The sequence below is a fragment of the Pogona vitticeps genome, chromosome 8, assembly GCF_051106095.1.
Source record: "Pogona vitticeps strain Pit_001003342236 chromosome 8, PviZW2.1, whole genome shotgun sequence".
Classification (NCBI taxonomy): Eukaryota; Metazoa; Chordata; class Lepidosauria; order Squamata; family Agamidae; genus Pogona; species Pogona vitticeps.
In genome coordinates, this window is record NC_135790.1 from 1,720,671 (window position 1) to 1,741,279 (window position 20,609).

A 20,609-nucleotide genomic window follows, 5' to 3' on the forward strand; every position below is an offset into this window, starting at 1 on the left:
TGCCTCATTTCTCCCTTCCTCTTTTAGTTCCTCCCACCGACTTCTTTTCATCCTCTCCCACCTTTGAAAAGGATTAACACCATTTTTCCCCCTCTCCCTTTGCTTTCAGAAGTCAAGTTCTTTCAGATCTCTGGACCGATAGTTAACTTTCCCCCCTGCTTGCTCATTTTTTGGCCTGAACTCATCAAGAATGTGGAATAATTTGCATGGGTTGATTTGTTCTGTTTATTTATATATTTTTTCTTGAGCTACTGCATCTCCTAATACGCCCGCCGCAGGCACAGCTGTCACACCCCTATTGAAATCCTCTTCGGTGTGGCTTGCTTGGGCCAGGGATTTCTGCAGGTGCACCAATATTCTCCTTCAGTTGCCTTTTCTTCCCCTGACATCATGCAGGTCCTTCTCTCTGGGTCTTGATCCCGGCAGCTGAGGGTTTTTTTGTTTGTTGTTTTAAATCCGCGTGCCAAATTATAGCCATCCCAGCAGTATTTTCTTGAAATGAGCAATGTTACATTTTTCCTCCGGACCTCCTCCACAGCTTACCATAGCTCTAGAGTTCTTCTTTTAGTAACTCTTTTTTTTTTTACATCTATGGGGATTTTAAGCATATTTTGTTTATTTTTATATTAACCTGCTGTACTTCAGTTTGTTAGAGCCTTAAAACAAATAGAACCCTTTTCATAATGTTCCTTCCAGTCCACCCACCACCCGGTTGGCCACTCTGCGTGCTGCTGTTCCTCTTTGATTATTTCTTGGAAATGGTCTCATTTTGCTCTCTTGCTTCCATATTACTATCATCCTAGCCATTCCCTTCATGACACAAGAACATCTAGCCGATAATGTCAGGGTTTTTGCTTTCAAATTGGCTGTCAAAAATGGGTTAGTACCAGAGACCCTTGTGTCTGATTAAAAATTGAACACTTCTTGACACCTCCAATTTTGGAATGTGTGATTCTTTTTCATTTGTGTGTCCATCTTTCCCTGAAACAAAATGGGTGACTGACTGTAAAGCTTGTAAATCAGGTGAAGAATTTAGGTTAATTCACTTGCAACTATGGAGTATACTCTCTGGCATATCCTTTTCTAATGATCTGTTCGGAGCTGACGTAAAATTGGAGCAGGAATAATGTATTTCTGCATTTCCTGAATATTTTTATGTGGAAAACAAGGAATTAGCTGTCATTTAGAGAACAGCATCATGACAGCTTCTGCCCAGCTTGTAAATTACCTTTGCTCTCTAAAAGCTGAATGGCACAGTAAACTCTTAGTGTCACTTTGTCAATGTACTTAGTCCTTGAAGATACTATATCCATTCATAGCAGAATATGCTTGTTCACTTTTCATCGTATAATTTTGAATTGGATGTAGATATTCTTCTGCTTTTCAAATATAAGCTCCTAAGACAACATTCATCGGCTCTTAAGGTCTTATCTTTAATGAGTGGCATAGCTGAAAACATGTGAAGTGAGTAATTGATAATAGGGGTTAAATTAAACTTTCCCAAATTGTTGGATATGGTAAATTCTCAGAGTAGATCAGATGTAAAAAACAAAAAACAAACAAACAAAAAACTCTCTAGTGAATCTTTGCCCTCATTTAGGAAGAGAGCAATTGGGGTTCTGTGAATGCAGTTGCACATGCCTGTCGGTGTAAGGATAGCTGGTGTTCTCATATTCCAGAATTATCCTTTCATTTCTGTGCTGTTTGCAGAAGTGATTTCTTCCAGTTGCTGCTTTTATCTTCGTAGAATGCTTGGTGTGCTTGAGGAAAGCAGAGAATATAATTGTACTCTATGTAGAAATTTGCCGTAATTGCGTTTCTTTGCTGAAACAATTGTGTTGTCTTCCAAGACTGCTGTGGATCTTCTGTGGTGTACAGAGATTTTAATTCCTGACTAGAATTGGAAATTTGGGAGCTGGGAACTCTCTGTTTAAGAAAACAGAAGCGTCCTCTCTCTCTCTCTCTGTGTGTGTGTGTGTGTGTGTGTGTGTGTGTGTGTGTGTGTGTGTGCTTATTTCCATTTGAGTATTCGGAGAAGAATGAATGAGTCTAAGAAGCAGCAGAGGCACAAATGACATATTTTAGCATCGGACAGAACAAGAGTCCATCAGGCAACCAATGGACAGAAGCCTACCGCCACATCTGACCACGTGGTTTGTTTACTTACAGCACTCCAGAAGTAAAGCCTGGATGTTGCTGGATCCCCATGTTCAGAGATGACTGCCATATACTTCTGGAAGCCCAATAAGCTCAGAACTCCTTGAAATGACTTACAGTGATAGTTTAAATACATAGCCAGGCTTGCGGTTATGTACCAGAGGGAGAGATGGGCACAAATCCCAGTGGAATGGATGGCTGGATGGGCATCCATGAACATCTCCTTAGAACACTGTTAGGAGTGTCATAAGTCACAAGCAACGTGCCAACACATAGCAGCAGTTGTTAAAGAACCGGTTGTATCCTGTAGTACTGTTGTTCAGAAAGCGTAATCTGAAACAAATATTCCAGAGAGAGGAATAAAACCTGTCCTGAAACAGTTGTGTTAACATTTGAACAAAATGTTTAAACAGAAGCAGGATTGCAGGGCCAAAGGGGTTGGGATTTGTTTTCTTCGTCTATAATTAAAAACTGCATAGATGCACAGCTTTAACATTGGTTTGAACCTTAAGGAACAGAAATGTGTTCTTATCTTCCCATGAGTGGAATTTAATGCTTAATGGCTGGAAAATGGGGACATTAGTAAGCAGAGCATCATACAAAATACAAGATGTACAGATTCTTCTCCCAATCCTGCGTTTCTCATCTAGTCACGTCCTTTTGTATAACTTTTCTAGGACAGTCCACAGTGTTAGTAAATTGTCAAAGTAAGTCTTGTGGATCTGAATTAAGCCTTTTCCAAGTGGTCTTCTCTGCAGTTGGACAGCCTTACAGGTCAAGTACTCCTTTCCTTAAGTTGCTCTCCTGTTTTTATAGAAGCCTAGTTGATTCTTAAAAGAAAACTGTTAATGGAGTGAACATAACTCTTTTGTGCGTTGTTGAGTATGACCAGTGTAATTGATGGTTGTTGTTCTTAGTGCTTTGATACATAGCGTACAGAGTAGGATATCATTTTAGATATGGCAAGAGGTGTAAATAGTGGCTAAATAAATAAATATATTGAGCTAGAGACAACTGGAGAAGTGTAGCAGTGGTCAAGCAATTGAATATTTGAACGGTGAAGGGTTCTGTTGCACTAAATTCTTTTTTCTGTATACGTGTGTGAGGGCAATAGCTCAGGGGCAATGAGAGAATTCATGAACATGGTCAGCTGTGTTATAGCTAAAATACAGTAGACTATCTGTGTTTCAAGAATAGTTGGCATTTCAGTAGAACACCTCCTGCATCTTTAGCAGCCATGCAGGCAGGAGACTCTTAGGAACAGCTTTTCAAACCTTAAATTATGACAGATGTATCAGTTGAAAATTTCCACTTAACTTCACTTCTTGGGGGAGTTTATGTAAACAAGGCATGTAATTATAATTTTATGTAACCGAAATTCCAGGAAACTGCAGAAACTGTTGAAAGATGTTGAGGTTTTTTTAAAAAAAACAAAAATAAAAACCAGTCTAAACTTACTAAAACGTTTCGGCAATGATTAGTAGTGTTTAATAAACAATCTAGGGTGAAAAATTATTTGAAACATTGAAAATGCTTTTTGTTTTCCTTAGAATCAGTGGGGAGAAGATATTGGCCCTCAGGAATGTCCACTGAGGTGCAAAATATTGAAAGCTAAATCCCTGCCATGGTCCATGGCAGCATTCAACCTTTGGACAAGATGTCAATTAAGTGGAATGTGTTTTGACTGGAAAGCTTATCTTTGATTTTTATGAAGTATTTGAAACACTCCACCCAGTGATTTTTGTGGTGAAACTATAAAGGTACAAGAACTTGTAAAGAATTATACTCTTTGCTAAGGGAGAGAAGATCAGAAGTTCAGCTGCTGTTGTGACATGCTCTAAAGTTGTTTTTGATGGCAACCCTATGAATTTGTGACCTCCAGAAGGTCCTCTTATTAACCAACTCAAGGCTGTTGTTTCTTTTGTTGAATCAAGGCACCTCACATTCTTCCTTTTTTCCCTTTGCCTGCCACTTTTCCCAGGATTACCATCTTTTCCAAGGAACTCAGTCTTCTCCTAATGTGCCCTAAGTGGGATAGCCTCAGTTCAGTCATTTTTGCGTCTGGAAAGACTTGAGGCGTGATTTGATCTAGTGCCGACTTATTTGACTTTCTGGCATCCCATGGCAGCCATGAAACAGTACTGCAGATATTCAGAAATTATTCTGACATTTCTTTTTGAAATCTTATAGTTCATACGAATTGATCAATGAAGGCAGGCTTGGTTAAAAAATCCCATAACATTTTAAGATGGCAGTACACCCCTGAAAAAAATCTAGTCTTGGGTCTTAGGCAATGTTCCCTCTAACTTTCCACAAGCACTGAGTGAGAACCCCACCCCATGCTTGCTAAGTTCTGACCCATGACCAGAACTAAATGAACAGCAACACTAACCGGGGGGTATGCGGGATCAGTACAGTGCTGCACAGCCATGCAGCCACACAGCTTAGATGGAACGTTGGTTTCAGGCCTCTCCTTAACTCTTATGCCCACTTCTTGAATGAAAATCCACAAGTTTAGTTTCGTGTTCTCAATCTATGAAAATTACCGTAGACTTTTCTTTCATGGCACATGTACATACGCATTTGTACAAAACACAATGCTATGGTACTTTCTTAGAACCCCACCAAAAGTAAAGCCATTATACCTGTGATATATGACATCTGAGTTCTAAATACAAATGATAAGGGGTACAAGTGACTGCATTATAGTTACTGCTGTAAGCCCTTGAAATCTATCCTTTGATTATGGGAAGAATGGCATTTTCTGTTGTGCTCTTTTGATTAGTGATTATCTTCAGGAGAATGGGGCTAATTGTTATCTTGTAGAAGAATGTCGAATTGCTGTTGACTGCTTACCAGAGCCGAGGTCAATTCTTTAAATCTACCACTGTATGCAAAGACTATTTGTTTAGTCATGTTTTGCTTTGTGATTTCATTAAGAGTAAGTTAATCAGTAAGTTACGACAATTGTACAACAAGATACATACCTTAAAATGGTATAGGAAGCATTTTCATGAAGTCTGGAAGTAGGCATATTAGCTATTAAATTATGGCTTAAATATAACATATTTGCACTTAAGGTGAAATGGCTTTCTATATTCCATTGATAAACTCTATCATCAAGGCACGAGTGTCGCACTTAGGTCAGGAAGCTTTGGGTTCAAGACCTCGCAGTCATTAAGCTTCTTGAGTGTCCTCAGTTAGTCACTGAAAGGTCCAATAGAAAGACAAGAGCCAATACAACTAGTTCCAGCAACATCGCAGGAGTTGGCAGAATGACACATGCTGCCTTCAGGACTCCAGCTCCGGATTTTGCTCTAGGTTAACTCCTGAAGCCGTTTCCATGAGTGGATCTAACCACAGGGCAGCGGAGGTTTGAAATCAGAGTTTTCCTTCTCCTAGATGGGCTGCCTCACAATTTCTGAATGAAACTGTGTGAGTCTGTAGCAAAATCCACCACCTTTGAGGAAGAATGAGATAAAACACCAGCAGATATGTATTGTTTATTTATTTTATTTTAAATATTTCTGTCCCACCTTTCTCCTTAAAAAGGACCCAGTTAAGTAAAGCTTAAACCAAACTCTAGTTCCTCTTTCATCTCTACACTTAAGCCTGCAATCTTCACAATCCACTTTGATTTCTGCAACTCACTGATGAGTCCTTCATTAATCAGTCACCATTGTTAAGAGTGTATCTGACATATTTTCTGTTCTTTTGTTCAACTTTCCTGCCTATCTGAGTGAAGAAGGCTGTTGCCTCTCTGCTGGGTAGTATCAAAGGATACTAAGCTCTGATGCACCAACTGGATATGATCATTTGTACAGTGACTGGTCCACTGTTAACCAGAGAGGACAGAGTAATGAAATAATTCAATCCATCTGAAGCTGCTGATGCTTTATGTCAGATAGCATAGCAAGGGGTTAAAGTGTGTGGGTTTCTTATTAAAACTAAATTTTCTGCTGAATGTCCTTAATCCATGCAATAGGTTACCTTTGCATGAGGCGCAGCCTCTTTCACCCTGTGCTTCCAAATTTAACTGGTTCATAGTGGAAGCTAAAATTTCTTGTGTGCTTATATTGCTACCTGTTCTGAAATTTTGTTTTTAACAGTTTAGAATTTGTGGAAGAAAGGACATATGTGCCACCTGCGGAGATCTAGTATGAATAATAACCACGAGTCAATTCTGACTTATGGGGACCCTTTGCAGGGTTTTCCAGGTACTAGAGAGTATTCAGAAGTGGTCTATCATTCCCTTCTTCTGGGGGTGCCCTGGGACTGTGCAGCTTGGCCAGGGCAGTACAAACTGTCTTTTCTCCCTAAAGGCACAAGTGGGGAATCGAACTCCCACCTTCTGGCTCTGCAGCCAGCTACCTAACAGAGATAGGCTGTCGGTATTTAGGTGGAGCACTCATCAGACCTTCTTAGTAGGGGAGGATCACACTCGTTAAAATAATTTTACTATTGCCCTAAGCAGTAGCATAAGACTTGTATTGATAGTTGGAGGTAATTTTCTTAAAAAGCAGCTTGGTTCAAGAAGGGTCAGCAATGAATTACACTTGCTGTGGCCAGTCAAAAGGAGATTAGCACACTGATATTCTGTTCTCACCTCATGATTGTTTTGCCCACTTTAAAACTCAAATATATTCAGAAGAACACACACAGTCTTGGAATATTCATGAGTGTAGAAATGTGTGTTAATATATATGATGCGTCTGGTATCTGAAAGAGGTTTGTTGCTTACAAAGTTACACCTGCCTTGAGTTTTGGAATGAAAAAATAAGTGTTAAAATCATTGTCTTGTTTGATACTTTGGTAGACAAACTGCTATGCAGTGGCCTGATTAGAAGGTGAAAGAATTATCCAGAAATTAGCCTCCATGGCTGATCTGTGACATTCAGGTGCCTGAATTCAAAAACCCAGACACCACCTCACTTCATGCTTGAAGGTTACAGGCCCATTGAGAAGAATGGGACCTACATAGGAGAATGATGGTGCTTGGATACATCCTATTTATTCCAGTGGAGTTTGCTTGGGAAGGTGTTCTAGTGAATTGCGCTCTGAGTGCCAGAGCTGTCAGTCCTGTTCAGTGCTATCCATTAAAACAGCAATTTTACTGTGTCTCATGGCAAAGACCGCCGTGTCATTCTGAACTTATTGCATTTGGTTGAATGAAGGAGGATCTGTTATGCAAGCCATTTTATGACTGTCCTGGAACTAAGAGACATGCAATCTCAGTCTGAATTGTATAATAAGAAAACAGAGTTGGTGCAATTGTGTGTGTGTGTGTGTTTGCTTTCTTTTTCAAAGCAAGCTGCCTATCCTTCATTCAAGGATGGCGAGCTTGCATAATCATTCTTTAATGGGTCACTGACTCTGACCCGAGTTTGAAAAGGTCTCATGTTCTCTGTCAGCCCTTCAAGCTACAGAACCAGGGCTATAGGAATGGGGTTTTTTCCTCTTCTTTTTAAATATCAGACTGGGTGTAATGTCCTTACTGCTGATCTTTCATGCCATCTAAAAAAATCTAAAGCAAAAAGTTAGGAGCTTATAAATGCATGCATTTGAGGCCATAAATGACCTTTGAAAATATAATGAATGAATTTTGCTGAGAGCTGTGGCTTAAATGAACAGCTACTGCTAAAAATGAACTGAACAGCTACCGCTAAAACATGAAATGAAATGAACAATGTGTAAGTTTATATATATATAAACATTTACTATATACAGCATATATATTAGATCAAGTAGAGAAGCAATCTGGATTCGATTCTCATTTAATATTCCATTATTCCAACTTCAATGGAATTCAAAATGTACCACTACATACAGTATATCCATGTTTTGTAGTTGTTCGTGTTGTAGAAGAAAATTCTTTGCTCCACGTCCCTTACTCTTTCTAGCACCAACAATTTCTTAAGGGCATTTCCAGATGAAGGGCTCCTTGTGCAAGGAAATCAGAAGGCATTGTGCAACATTAGGAGGAAGAAGAAACAAGGGAAGATTATTAGCAAAGGATGGCCACATCTAAATCCCTTATACAATTCAGGGAGGCAAAGGCCTGATAAAATAGTAGTCTGAAACTGATTATTTTGTACTGAGCAACTCTTGTGACACCTTGCTGTCATGTTATCGTTACTCTTGAGCAAGAATGTAGTGATGTGGTGCTAACAATGTATGTTTCATAGCAAGGAGCTTCTACCCAAGGGTTCTCTTCATTTATTTGGGCAAAAATCTGCAGGTTGGCTGGATGCTAGTCTCTGTTGGGGTTGATGTGTTGCTGTTGGTTAAACTTGGACACTTTTTATGCTGCACCCGCATTGGTTTTACTGTAATTGTTCAAATTACTTGCACTTGAAAATGTTTCATGAAGCTTTTGATTTGCATGTTCCAAGAAATGTCCAAAGAAGTGGCTTTGTTAGTTTTTCTCAGAATGTTGGTTCCAAGAAACATTGGCCTAGTAAAATATATATTTGGCCATTTCTTCTGCTGGACTAATTGAGTTCACCTTTTGGCTATATCAGTTAGAAAGCCATTCTCAAATGGCAGTCAGATGGTGTCCTGAACATGGCAGAACATGAAAGTGAAAATGAGACATTTTGTGCTTGTTCTTCTGATGAGTAGGATTGTGCAGATCATGATAAAGGATTTAGACAAGGCCTTTATTCTAACAGAACATTGAAGTTAGTAATACTGCTGACCATTTTGATCAATTCTGAATTTGATTTGCCCTTTTCTTGAAGGACGTATAAAAATTATGCAATCATCTTCATCTTAGAATTGCAGAGCTGGAAAAAAGACCCCATGGATCATCAAGTCCATTTCCTACCAAGTATGCACAGGAGGGAATCAAACTCCCAACCTCTGGCTCTGCAGCCAGAAAACTAAACCAGCTGTCCAGCAGATCAATAGGCTGTTGCGAAGTGCTAAGTCATCTGACATGCTTGGATGAATGCTTTTTGTCTCCTTGCTTAAAGGCTCATGCTCCAAGGTTTTCTAAGTTTTCTATTGTTTCTGATTTTCATTCAGGCTTATTTAAGTATTTCTCATGTTTGGTTGTAAAAGTATAACATTTAACTTATGTAATTTTATTCCAAACACAATGCTCAAATAAAACAAAATTAGTATGTTTACTGGAATATTTCTGTCCAAACTACAATTTGAGGTGCATGCACAATAAATAGCTTTTGTTGGGACTTTAACCAGAAATAATTTTAAGTGAGCCTATAAATATTTATAACCTAGTTTTTTTCCCTGTTTGCTTTCCCCCCCTCTCCATCCTCGTATCTGCCTTGTTTTGCTTGGTGCAGAGACTTGTATTGATATACTTCGCTAACATTCATAGCAAGGGAGTTACATAAACAAGTGAATTTATTAATAATAGTAGTAAAATGCATCTCCAGAGGAGGACTTCTTAACTATGAGTCTTAATGTACAATAACGGAGCCAGCTGTCTGAACCTGGAGTCTGTTATACTGAAAACAAATGGCAATATTTGATTGCTCCTAAAAAATGTCTAGTTTGGCATTTCTGACGGCCTCTTCGGTTTGTGTATGCCCTTCCTGTCTTGGACTGAGTCAAACAGGGATGTACTTCCTCGGTTACAGGTGACTGAGGGCATGTTAATATTGGAGAGGAAAAAGCAGGCAGAAACTGCCTGCCTTTACCTGCATCAGAAGCCCTCTGTCCCTTCCTCCAATATTTGCATGCTTGCGACTTTGGTTCAGCCTTGAGGTTTACTGTTTCAAGGGATCTGGTTGTCGTCGTCATCCCCCCACATTCCCCTGATGATCTCTGGGAGATGCCAAATTCCTCCAAAGCAGACTTCGAGATGGTGAATGACATGAGAGAGAAGAAAAGGGAGGGGGGGGGGCATCCCACTGTGCAAGAGGTAGCCTGAACAGGTGAAAGAAGATGCATGTTTTGCAGAGATCCGTTTATTGCTGCAGGTCCCTGTCAACCATTCACCTGGCAACGGACCCGGAATTAGTGATCCTTTATTTCAGAAGCGTTTGCGTAGACAGCAAAGAGCTGAGCTTCTGTTAATTGCCAGTGGGTCAATGTCTCCCTCACCAGGCCTGGAGCAGTTCTCGGAGGGCACTGATAACCATTATTCCCCAGGTTCCTTGTCGTGCACCTAGTTTAATTACCCTTATTCTCTCCTGTAAAGCCTGTAACTCTGGTTGCCTGTCCTCGCCCATTTTTAAGGGCAGCTTCTCTTTTCCAGCTTCACCTTTCACACCGAAGGGGCTAGGGAGAGGTTTACTGAGTCATTCTGTCTTGCATAGAACATAAGAAGGGCCTTGCTGAGTCATGCCAAAGTGCCATTTAGTCCTGCTTCCTACAATGGCCAGCTATCAGCAGGCAGCATTTCTGACTGATCCTGGGAGAAGCTTTTGTATTGTCTTGCCCCAGGAGGATCAGATTGCTTCCAGAAGGAGTAACTGGGAGAGAACACTAGCTGGGCAGAGAGCCTGGCTTTTACCTTGAACAAAAGACAGTCTCCAGCGCGGAGAAGTGTGCTGAGGCATCAGCTTTCCTGTAGAAGCTGGTGTTCATTGTGGGTGGTGCAGTGGAAAACACAGTGGCCAATGGCGAGCGGAGCCAGAAGGGAGAGGCAGTGCCAGGGGCAGGGATGGGCATTTGCTCCCACAGTCAGGCAAGCAGACCTTCCTATTCTCACATGGAGGTGGGCTGGCATTTCCCCAAACGCTGTCTCGCCCCCACTGCCTTCATTCAGTCCACAGTTCAGCTCAACACAGAGTTTAATAAGGTTGGGAGTTCACCAGGAGGTGGACCCAAGGACTTTCCACCTCTAATAATGTAGCTGGCAATAAAGGGCTGGCTAAAGGAATACAAGCCTTTGTGGTCTAGCCTCCACCGGCTCTGTCTTGTCAGGGATCCCCAGACTCTTCTTAACCTCAAGCCAGAAGACTTTTATGGGAGCAGGGCAGAAGGACTTGGTGGTAGAGTAGCAGGGTGATGGAAGTATTGGAAGGCAAGAAGAAAGTGTGTATTTTCAGGAATTAGGCATAGTCATTGGCAGAACTCAAGAGAAGATCAAACCATCCTCGGGGAAATGGTCTAAATAAATATTTGTCACTGTCTAGTCACTTACCAGTGTTCTGGTAACTATGGTGGTAATAATATTTGAGGTGTGAAAGTCAGTAGTTAGTAGTTAACAGGAACTTCCCACTGGAGCTAGTGGAAAAATACCTGAATGAGCATGTAAGCCTAGTTATTCTCTTGTATTTACACGACAAAGGGGCTTGTGGCAACTTCAGGACTAACAAGATTAGTTTAGCACGAGCTTTTTTGGATATAGTCTAGTTCTTGAGACATGTAGTTTATAGGCACACTCTTTCTGATGATGAGGTTTGAGACAAAATGAAAGGAGAGGCAGAGAGGGACAACTGGCCATATGTTTTCAAAGGGCTGGTTGCATGGTAAGATCTGTTACACACATCAAACCCAGCAGTGGTTTCTGCTTTCCAGAGAATGACTGTTTTAGCTGAAGGCAGAAGTGACCTGTTTCGTCTCAAGGTCTGTTGGAAAAATCGTTAGGTTATATACAACAGAGTAGTAATGCAGTACGGTACAATACAATACAGTAATACCGGCATGTATGAGCTGGTTAATTTTGTAAAGGGATTTTTAAAAGAGAGATAGATGTGGGACCACTTGATGTATTCTTGTTCAGCTGCTTCCCTTTAGAAACTGTCCTTGAAGTTTTTTGTTCAAGGATGGCCACCCTGAGACCAAAGGCAAAGTATCCAGGAAGACTTAACTTGTCCACTGGGTCTCTGCTTGCCCCAGGAGGATTCACAGGTGAACAAGAAGGGGGAAAGGAGGCCAGGTTGTGGTTTGTTTGGATACCCCGCCCTGGTCCGTCTTTCATTAGTCTTGAGTTAGCGTGCCTGAAACAGACCACTGAGGACAGAATAAGGACTCCGGTAACTATGCGGTAATCTTGTTGCCTTGGTTGCCTGAGTTGGACTTGAGGGTGATGGGTTACCCCAAGGGGTTTGATTTCCAGGACCTGGTGTTCATGCTGAGGCCTCCCTGTCCAAAGCAACTCTAAAGTACATTGGTTCTATGGAAGCTATGGGTCAACCCTAGATAATTGTCTGTCTCGTCCTATATTATTTATGGCTAGTTGGATGAAATGTAGACGTGTTCCCCATCTGGATGGGGTGAGGGTGTTCTTGGACCAATTGGTAGATGTTTGTGATGATGAGTTTGCTCATATCCTCTCCAATGAAGCTGCAGCTAGAGCGCTCGCTCTGGCACCTGTTTTTCCAGGGTGTGTTTCAGCATGGGCAGCTGAAGATGTACTCCAAATTCTCAGAGAGCTGAGGCCAATGCTGCAAATGCTTGACCCTTGTCCAGACTGGACAGTAAAGGCAGCTGGAGAGGAATGGACTGCGTGGTTTGAGACAGTGGAAATTTACAAATCCAGCAGAAATCCAACACGGTGGTCATCATTTAAACACAAGGCTCTTAGAAGTGCCTATGAATAGGCAATAGAGGGGGAATGAGAAGGTGGCATACCTGTGCATAGAAAGCCAGTTTCTGAGTCCCTTCTTCTCTTGGCTCCTGTCACGACCTTGCGTAACTTGGGCCAGTACGACTGGTGAGATCACTCTAAATTTGCACTGTTTATAACAGAGGAGTTTTTTTATAAGCTCCTGTGTAAATAGTACATAGAGTTCAAGGTATGTAAACAGGAATTACCTTTTGCTCTAAAAAGACAATTTTAACTGAAAGTGAAATGCTCCTGATCTCTGGCTTCTTAGAGTTCCAGAAAGATTTATAGTACTTAATGAGTGGTAATAATGGCAGATGACAGCGATAATATGTAGTGAAGTAGATTGCCTTCACTGTGATTTTAAAATCACGGTCAGCAAAACAGTTATTCCGTGGCTGAAACCTAGCTGAGGGAGTTCTGGAATATAAATGAATACCATACGTATGAAGAAATAGAACAATTTTGTTTATCCGTTTGCCCAACTGGACGTTAAAAACGAACCAGTAATTAGTGGGGTTGAGTGTGGTGAATTTGTTTTGAGTGGTGAACATACATTTTGCGTCAGGTGTGGTTGTGTAGTGCTGATCTCCAGAGGTTGTTGGACTTCAGCTGCCCTCAATCCTGGCCAGCATATAGGATGATGAGGAAGGATGGGAGATGCATGCCAAGAACATCTGTATTTTGCTCACACCTATTTTCCTGCTGAAGGAAGTAGAACATCAAGCTCCTTCACAGATTCATTTTTCCGATAGTTAAGATGAAACTTGCTGCTTTTCAGCAGTAGCCACCCACGTTAGCATGTACTATTGTAACTTTATTGAAAACCAAAATAAAGAAACAAATAAAGATGCAACTGACATAGATAAATAGTATAATTTTTTTAAAAAAAAAATAAGTAGTGAGTACATATTTTCCATAAATGTAGGCTTTGGATCCAGAACAGTCAAACTTGGATTAGTTCTGACTTCCCGATTTGTATTGCTTGCAGTAAGACCAAGGTCATCTAACTTGCTCTGAACCCAACCCTAATTGTTTTTCAATTTGCTGAATAAATTATAGGAACTTGGGTTGGGTGGAGCAGAATTAGAGGTGAACATGTAATCATTGACATCAGCTTATTTATAAGATCCCCTTAGCTGTTGTTGTGATGTCAGAAGAATTGTCAAAGTCCATTGGGGCGACTCACCCTTCCTTCCCCATTCTGTTGTCTCAACGTCTGTAGCACCTTGAAGTGTCCCTGCGTTTTCTGATTTCTCAGGGGTAAAATTTCAACAAAAACGCCCCTGGAGCAGTAGACGTTGCACAGTGTTGACACTGGAGAGTGCCGAGGGGTGAGGAGAATGAACAGCTTTGATGCATTTTCTGTGTCTCCAGGAATGATGAAACAAGCCGAAGAAATATGCCTAGCAGCTGGGTCTTTTTTTTTTTCTCTCCTCCTGTCGTGATGTCATGTCAGGGGCAGGTGTTTGCTTCTCTCAGTATTTGTCAGCTTTAATTGGTGATCTTCATATTTTGGCAGAACTGATAGGTGCTGCAGCCTGTTGGTTTGGAGGGAGTCTTTTCTTTCGTATGTGTTTGCAGCCTTGCATTGACTGCTAAATAGTGACACTTTAGAACATCTGCGGTCCAAATACTTGCATATAAACAAAACGAAACTCAAAACACGTTCACTTGCTTTCAGTTGATGAGTATTTACGAATACAAGTGCCTGACAGTTTAAAAAAAATGAAAAGTTGCATTAATGCATATTAAGCATGACATATTCCTCATATTCTGGTTGTCTTTTAGCTGATGAATAGAGAAACAAATATAAAATAATTTCAAGTGTGTAATCTGTGTACCTTTTAATTTGTCTGGATGGATTGTCTTTCTCACCTGCCTTTCATATGGATATAATAAAGTTTGAGTCTATTAAATGTTGGCATGTATTGAGATTAGCTACATTTATCTCCTGTTTAGATGTACTGCAAATGTTACAGTTGTAACTGAAATGACATTGAAGCAGCAGTTGTGTACATGGTTATATGGAATGGAAACAAGCTCTAGTGAACAAACACACCGTGGTTTGCTTCCAGGTAAATTTGTATAGGATTGTCTGGCTGTTGTATGCAAAATCCTATGCAAATTTACATTTTTAATTTTGATTTTGGATGTTGCTGATACACTCGTAGGTTATAGCTAAAAGAGGTTGGTCTAAAAGAGTGGCATAATATACCAGATGGGCGGGATATAAATCAAATAAATAAATAAATAAATAAGTTGTTTAGAACTGGACCTTAGATTTTTCCTTCTTATTGGTCAACATGACTACTTTTGCTTTTTGTGCATCTTGGAGAACAGTGGATTTAGCTGTAAAGGAGGGATATCCTAAACCTGAAGGAAAGTAGTCTGCTAGTTGGTGTCAAACAACTATTTTGGCTGCAGTATCCTGTTTTTATTGTCTTTTTAAATAGCTTTAACTATTTTTAAGGACCAGTGTTTAATATTGATATATTTAATTATATTCTAATGCTCTAGTTTATTGTGATTTTAGATATGTGGTTTTTGGTAATGTGTAAACCTTTGGTCAGTTGTAGGAGGAAGGTGGAAAGAAGATAATTGAATGGAGGAACAAATATCCTTAATTTGAAGTTGAGGAAATGCACAGAGACTCCGGCAGCTTTCCACATTCTCCTGGTTCTGGCAAATTTTCTGGCCTCCAAAAGTTGCCTATATGGCACAGAGAGATCTGCCTGCCTCCCTGCCTGTCTGCCTGTCTGTCTGCCTGCCTGTCTGTCTGTCTGTCTGTCTGTCTGTCTCTCTCTCTCTCTCTCTCTCTCTCTCTCTCTCTCTCTATCTATCTATCTATCTATCTATCTATCTATCTATCTATCTATCTATCTATCTATCTATCTATCTATCTATCTATCTATCTATCTATCTATCTATCTATCTATCATCTCCCTCCCTCCCCTCCGGTTGCTTTGGTTGCTCTAACAACAATAGCCATAAAACACTTAAAAATGTCCTGAATTTGCATCCATTACCAGCTTAGAACATCCACTGAATTCTATCTTATTTCCTAATTTCCAGACAGTTTTTTGCCCTTGTTTATCTGACAGTACCACTTGCGGTGTTGAAAGTGCGTGCTGCCTGGTGGCCTGAGCTTTATTTTATAGCTTGCAGGTCTTTCCACTTTAATCTTCCCTAAATCCTTTGGGTCAACCTTGAGATAAACTATGGTGCCCTTCCCCAATGGGGTGTGTGTGTGTGTGGTTTTCTTTAAAAGTCATAGCAGACTTTCTCAAAGGAATATTGGTGAGGTTGGAAAACCTCTGGACCTCTAAAACGACACCAGTATTTTGTTCTGCTACAACTTTCCACTTAGCAAAAATAAAGTGCCTTATTCCCCCTATTTAGGAATAGGATATTCCCCCCCTTTTTTCGCATACACTGCAACACATATGGCACTGTTTTTCATTTTTGTTTCTTCCTTTGGGAGTGACATTTAGATTTTTGATTGTACAGTACTAGATAATTTGACTTCATGTTAGGGAAATGGAGAGCGAAAACAAAGGGGAAAGCATGAAATAAACTTATGAAGATTAATTGCTGATTTCAGAAGTATAAGGTTAAGATGAAGAATTTTCAGGATGGGGCATTATTTTTAGCAGAATTGGTCAGGTTTGGTTGGGAGGCGAAAAAATACAATCAAATAATAATTGCATTCCCCACCATATCTCGTATGCCTTGCTTTTCTGTGAATCTTTTGTTGAGGTTAAAGTTGTGTGTGTTGCTTTGTTTCTACAGAGAGGAAATTGCACCAGTTTTTCCAAATGTTATTTGTTTCAAGAACAGATCTTTCTGTAATCAGTCCAATATGATTATTCTTCACATCCAATTACCACTTTGTTTGCCTGCTACATATGCTAGGTGGCACTGTTGGATTGGATAAGTACTTTTTAGAAGTCACAGTTGGAAAATTTAATTTTATTTTTAGAAATAGCGGTTGATGAAAGTTGTGGATGTTCAGTAACACTGTGTTTTTGGCCCTTTCCTCCTATTAGCACAACATTGTTGAACACTGAATGGCTTAAAAACTATTAGTGAGTGTTTAGAGCCATCATAGCCCATGTCAGATATAAGGTGTGTTCTGGCCTATGAGAATTGTGTGTGTGTGTTTTGTTTTTGTTTTTGGAACACATGCTGATCTGCTATAGGTCACCCAGAGAGCCACTATCATATTTTAGCCATCCCTTGACTTGCTCCAGTTCTACTGTTTTTACCCTAATGAATTAGCCATAACATAACCATAGTATGATAGAGTACTTTGTGAACAAAGGGAATTAGACTCCGGCGTTCCAAAGTGTGTCTAATTCCTTTTGTTCTGTCAGGGGATTTCTGTGCATGCAGCTGCTTGTGCTGTTTGGCAAAGAGTTGGTTGCATGACTTGTCGTGTGACTAGTCTCACAATCAACACTGCCAAGTATTTCAGTCCCTTGTGCAACATTACTTACACACGGGGAATCCCCAACAGGATGGTGGCCAAAGTGATCTGTACAGATTTTTAAAGATCTTAAGGGATGCACACAACTAAAGAAATGACGTTTCTGGGAATGTTGAAGCCATGGAGGAAAAGTTTGGTTTTCGCTTGCTTCCCTCACCTGTAAAAAGCCTAGATGTTGGTGCTATCCTTATTCACTTTTAAAATCAAATCTTAATTTATTTTGCTCTCTTAACAACATAAAATGCATCATCTGCAATTTACTGTATATAGCTGGAACATTTGTATACTAGGTTATGAAATATCCAGAGCACTTATATATATATATTTGCTAAGGCCTTTTAGGGTAAAAACCCACCCAAATAAGAACTGCTTGCCTTAGTGGACATTTTACCCGGGGCTGCCCCCCCTACTCAGTATTCCCTGAATTCTCTGTTGTTATTGTTTTGTTTTTGTTTGTGTGTGTTCTTGAAAGATTGGTGGACCAGAGGCCTGGGAGAAATCACATTTTTTTCAAATTTTCCCAGAATTTTACTTCTCCAGTCCCCACTCAAATGCACAGTGGTGTGTTACTGTGATGCTTCATTGACTTTATTAATCATCCCAGAGCTATTTTTCCTTCACACTTCAAGGAGTTTAGGGAGGCTCCAGGGCAGATTGTGTCTTGGGACTAATCCAGAATTCTGGATTGCATCAGGGTTGTGTCTCCGCTGGTGTCATTCTGCCTCACCTACTGCCTGACAGGATGGCATTTGCTCCCAACAGTGCATGGGGCTGAGATAACAGCAGACACCCAAACGTTTGTGCAATACGTGCCTCCCACACCAAACAGAGGATCTCCCCTTTCTGGAGGTAGTGGGGCTTTGTTGAGGAGATGTCCAGGCTTCTGGAAGATAAATTGGATCTACCTGTGGAGGGCATCTTCCACTCCCCACCACCCCCATCGGGGCTAAAATCTGTCCTCTCCACTCTATTCATCCACCCTCTTCAACATCCCTGTCACACCATTAACAAGACAATAATTCGCTCAGGGCATATTTTCTGAATTCAACTTTTTCAATTGCGTTATCAAATGCAACTTCCATGCCCCTGCAGGGCTGTCCTCTGGTAGAAATATAATGGTCGAAGTGGCTGCTCATACTTTTGCTGCGGACCACATTGCATCAGAGGGTCCCAGCAGCCCCGTGGCCGTGGTTACAACTCTGAGCGGTGGGGTGGGCTGTTTGATCTGAGGCTCTCTTTGTGGACCCCCCTTTCATCACACCCAGTGGTTTCAACACATCTGTAATTGATAACCAAGGTGGAGTGAACAGAAGGCGTGCTATTGTGACCACCGTTTTTCCGATAAGGGCAGCTGCATTTTGAAAGGTTTTCTCTCCCCCCCCCCCATGTTCCTTTCTTGGCTTGCATGATTTTAAGGGTACAGTACTTTGTATGGTTTACAGTGTTTTAAAACCACCCGCACTTGTTTAGTTTTGCCCATAAGGATCAAGCATATTCTTACTCCGGTGTTAAGTACTTAGAGTTTGTAGTTATATCAGAGGCATTCTTGTGTCAGAGGCACCTTGTGACTGGGTGGCGTGTCTTGGTATTCTTAGTACAGTAGTTATGTAGTGTAAAAACTCTTATTGTGATTGGTTGAAGTACAGTTATACAATGTCTGGAATACAAAATCCTTCTTCACCAGGACTGTATTGCATAGCATGAGCTCTGCCGCTGGCAGTCGCCGGTAGGAAGGAAATGAAACTTGTTCTGCTTCAGCTTTGATACCGGTCCTGGTTTCTGGAGGTAAGGCAATGGACTGAATGAAAAAAGAAGACAAGTGCAGGGGAAGAGTTTAGCTAGGGAGATGCAGAATCCAGATTGTGTGCTGCGTTTTGATGTTGAAAATTAATCATTATCTATTTCTGTTTTCATGGCTCAGACAATTTCTTTCTCAACCCTGTTGTTTAGAAGAATAATATCATCAATGTATTTCTGTGCTGAGATAAAATTGCATAAGCAATTAAATTGGCTTGTGCAGCTTTTCATCAGATGAGAGCAGTTGCTGCAATTGGTATTATTGCAGTTATAACAATTTCAACAATTATAACTGAATCCCTGAACCCCATTTGAGCAGAAATTTTAATCTCTTTTATGTGTTCATGTTTTAATCTCTTAATTGTATTTTAAATCAGATATTGTTTAATTAATCTTTTAATATTTAACTTACTGTGTTTTTAAATTGTGTGAATTTTAATGTTGTGAGCCACTTTGGGTCCCTTCTTGGGAGAAATACAGCATATAAATAAAACTATATTATTATTATTATTATTATTATTATTATTATTATTATTATTATTATTATTATTATTATTATTATTATTATTATTATTATTATTATTATTATTATTATTATTATTATTATTATTATTATTATTATTATTATTATTAATGCATATGCAACTCATGCTCTCTCAGCTGATAATTCTGATAAAGACTTTCTAGATAAGTTAAAGTGAATGTGATAAAGTTCTATTTATTTAGTTTCATTTATTTAAAATATTTTTATCCTGCCTTTCTCCTTAAAAATGACCCAAGACAGATCAATATGTTAAAGCTAAAAAATAGTACATATACAAATATTTTAAAAGAACCAAACAAATACAATTTTAAAAGAAAACAATATGTTGTTAACTCAGAGAATGGCTTTGTCTGTTCCCCCCCCCAGCTTTTTTTCTTTGGTTAAAATTAATGCTGAGTTTGGAATGTTTAAGGAAAAAATAGGTTTTTCAGAGACTGGATTATTTAAATGCTGACAGGACAACAAACAAAACAATTGTTTTTAAAATAGTTATCTTTGGTCCCCATGATTATTTTCTTTGGGGGAATATTGTTAAATCTGATGGAAATTTTCTTCCTCAAAAATGGATGAACTACACACAAACACACATAGAGTTTGTACTCCATTTTTGAAGAACACCCTTTCCATCAGATTTATGATATTCTCCACAGAAAGCCATTACTAAATTCTAGTCACCTTTAGATGGCACCAGTCATAAATAAAATCTTAAGAGTCTGAATCTCAGTTTCCTGATACACGTGGCCGATTTCAATGCCCATCTTTCAGAAGTAACAACTGTATTTTTTCTTTATTTTACCAATTGTATCAGCTTTATTATTATTGGGATGAAGGCAAACTCAATAGACTATGACATGAAGAGGTAACGTTAGCAATTCCTCATTCTACACATATTTGTTGTGAAGGTATATCTAAATAATTATTGCATTGGCATGATCCATAGGTAAAATAGAAAGATCGGAGTTGATAATCCTTTAAGAAGCCTGATGTGGTTGAAATAACGGAGGTAGGGATTTTAAAAATAAATAAACTGCACAAAGATTGGACATGGTCAATATCTCGTCCAAATTCCAGCACAATGTTAGCTGAGTGAAAATCTCAGT

At 39.8% G+C, this 20,609-nt stretch overlaps 1 protein-coding gene across 2 annotated transcripts in view; it reads left to right on the plus strand.

Annotated features, from left to right (window-relative positions):
• SLC23A2 (solute carrier family 23 member 2) overlaps nucleotides 1-20,609 on the plus strand; it is a 62,361-nt gene that overhangs the window by 1,059 nt on the left and 40,693 nt on the right. Inside the window, exon 1 of one of the 2 annotated variants that reach the window (XM_020780169.3) lies at nucleotides 18,868-18,953. The exons of the other annotated variant lie outside the window; for it this stretch is intronic. The gene's annotated coding sequence lies outside the window, so the exon portion shown is untranslated. Of the gene's footprint in view, nucleotides 1-18,867; nucleotides 18,954-20,609 lie in introns of those variants that run through there. 2 annotated transcript variants of the gene reach the window in all.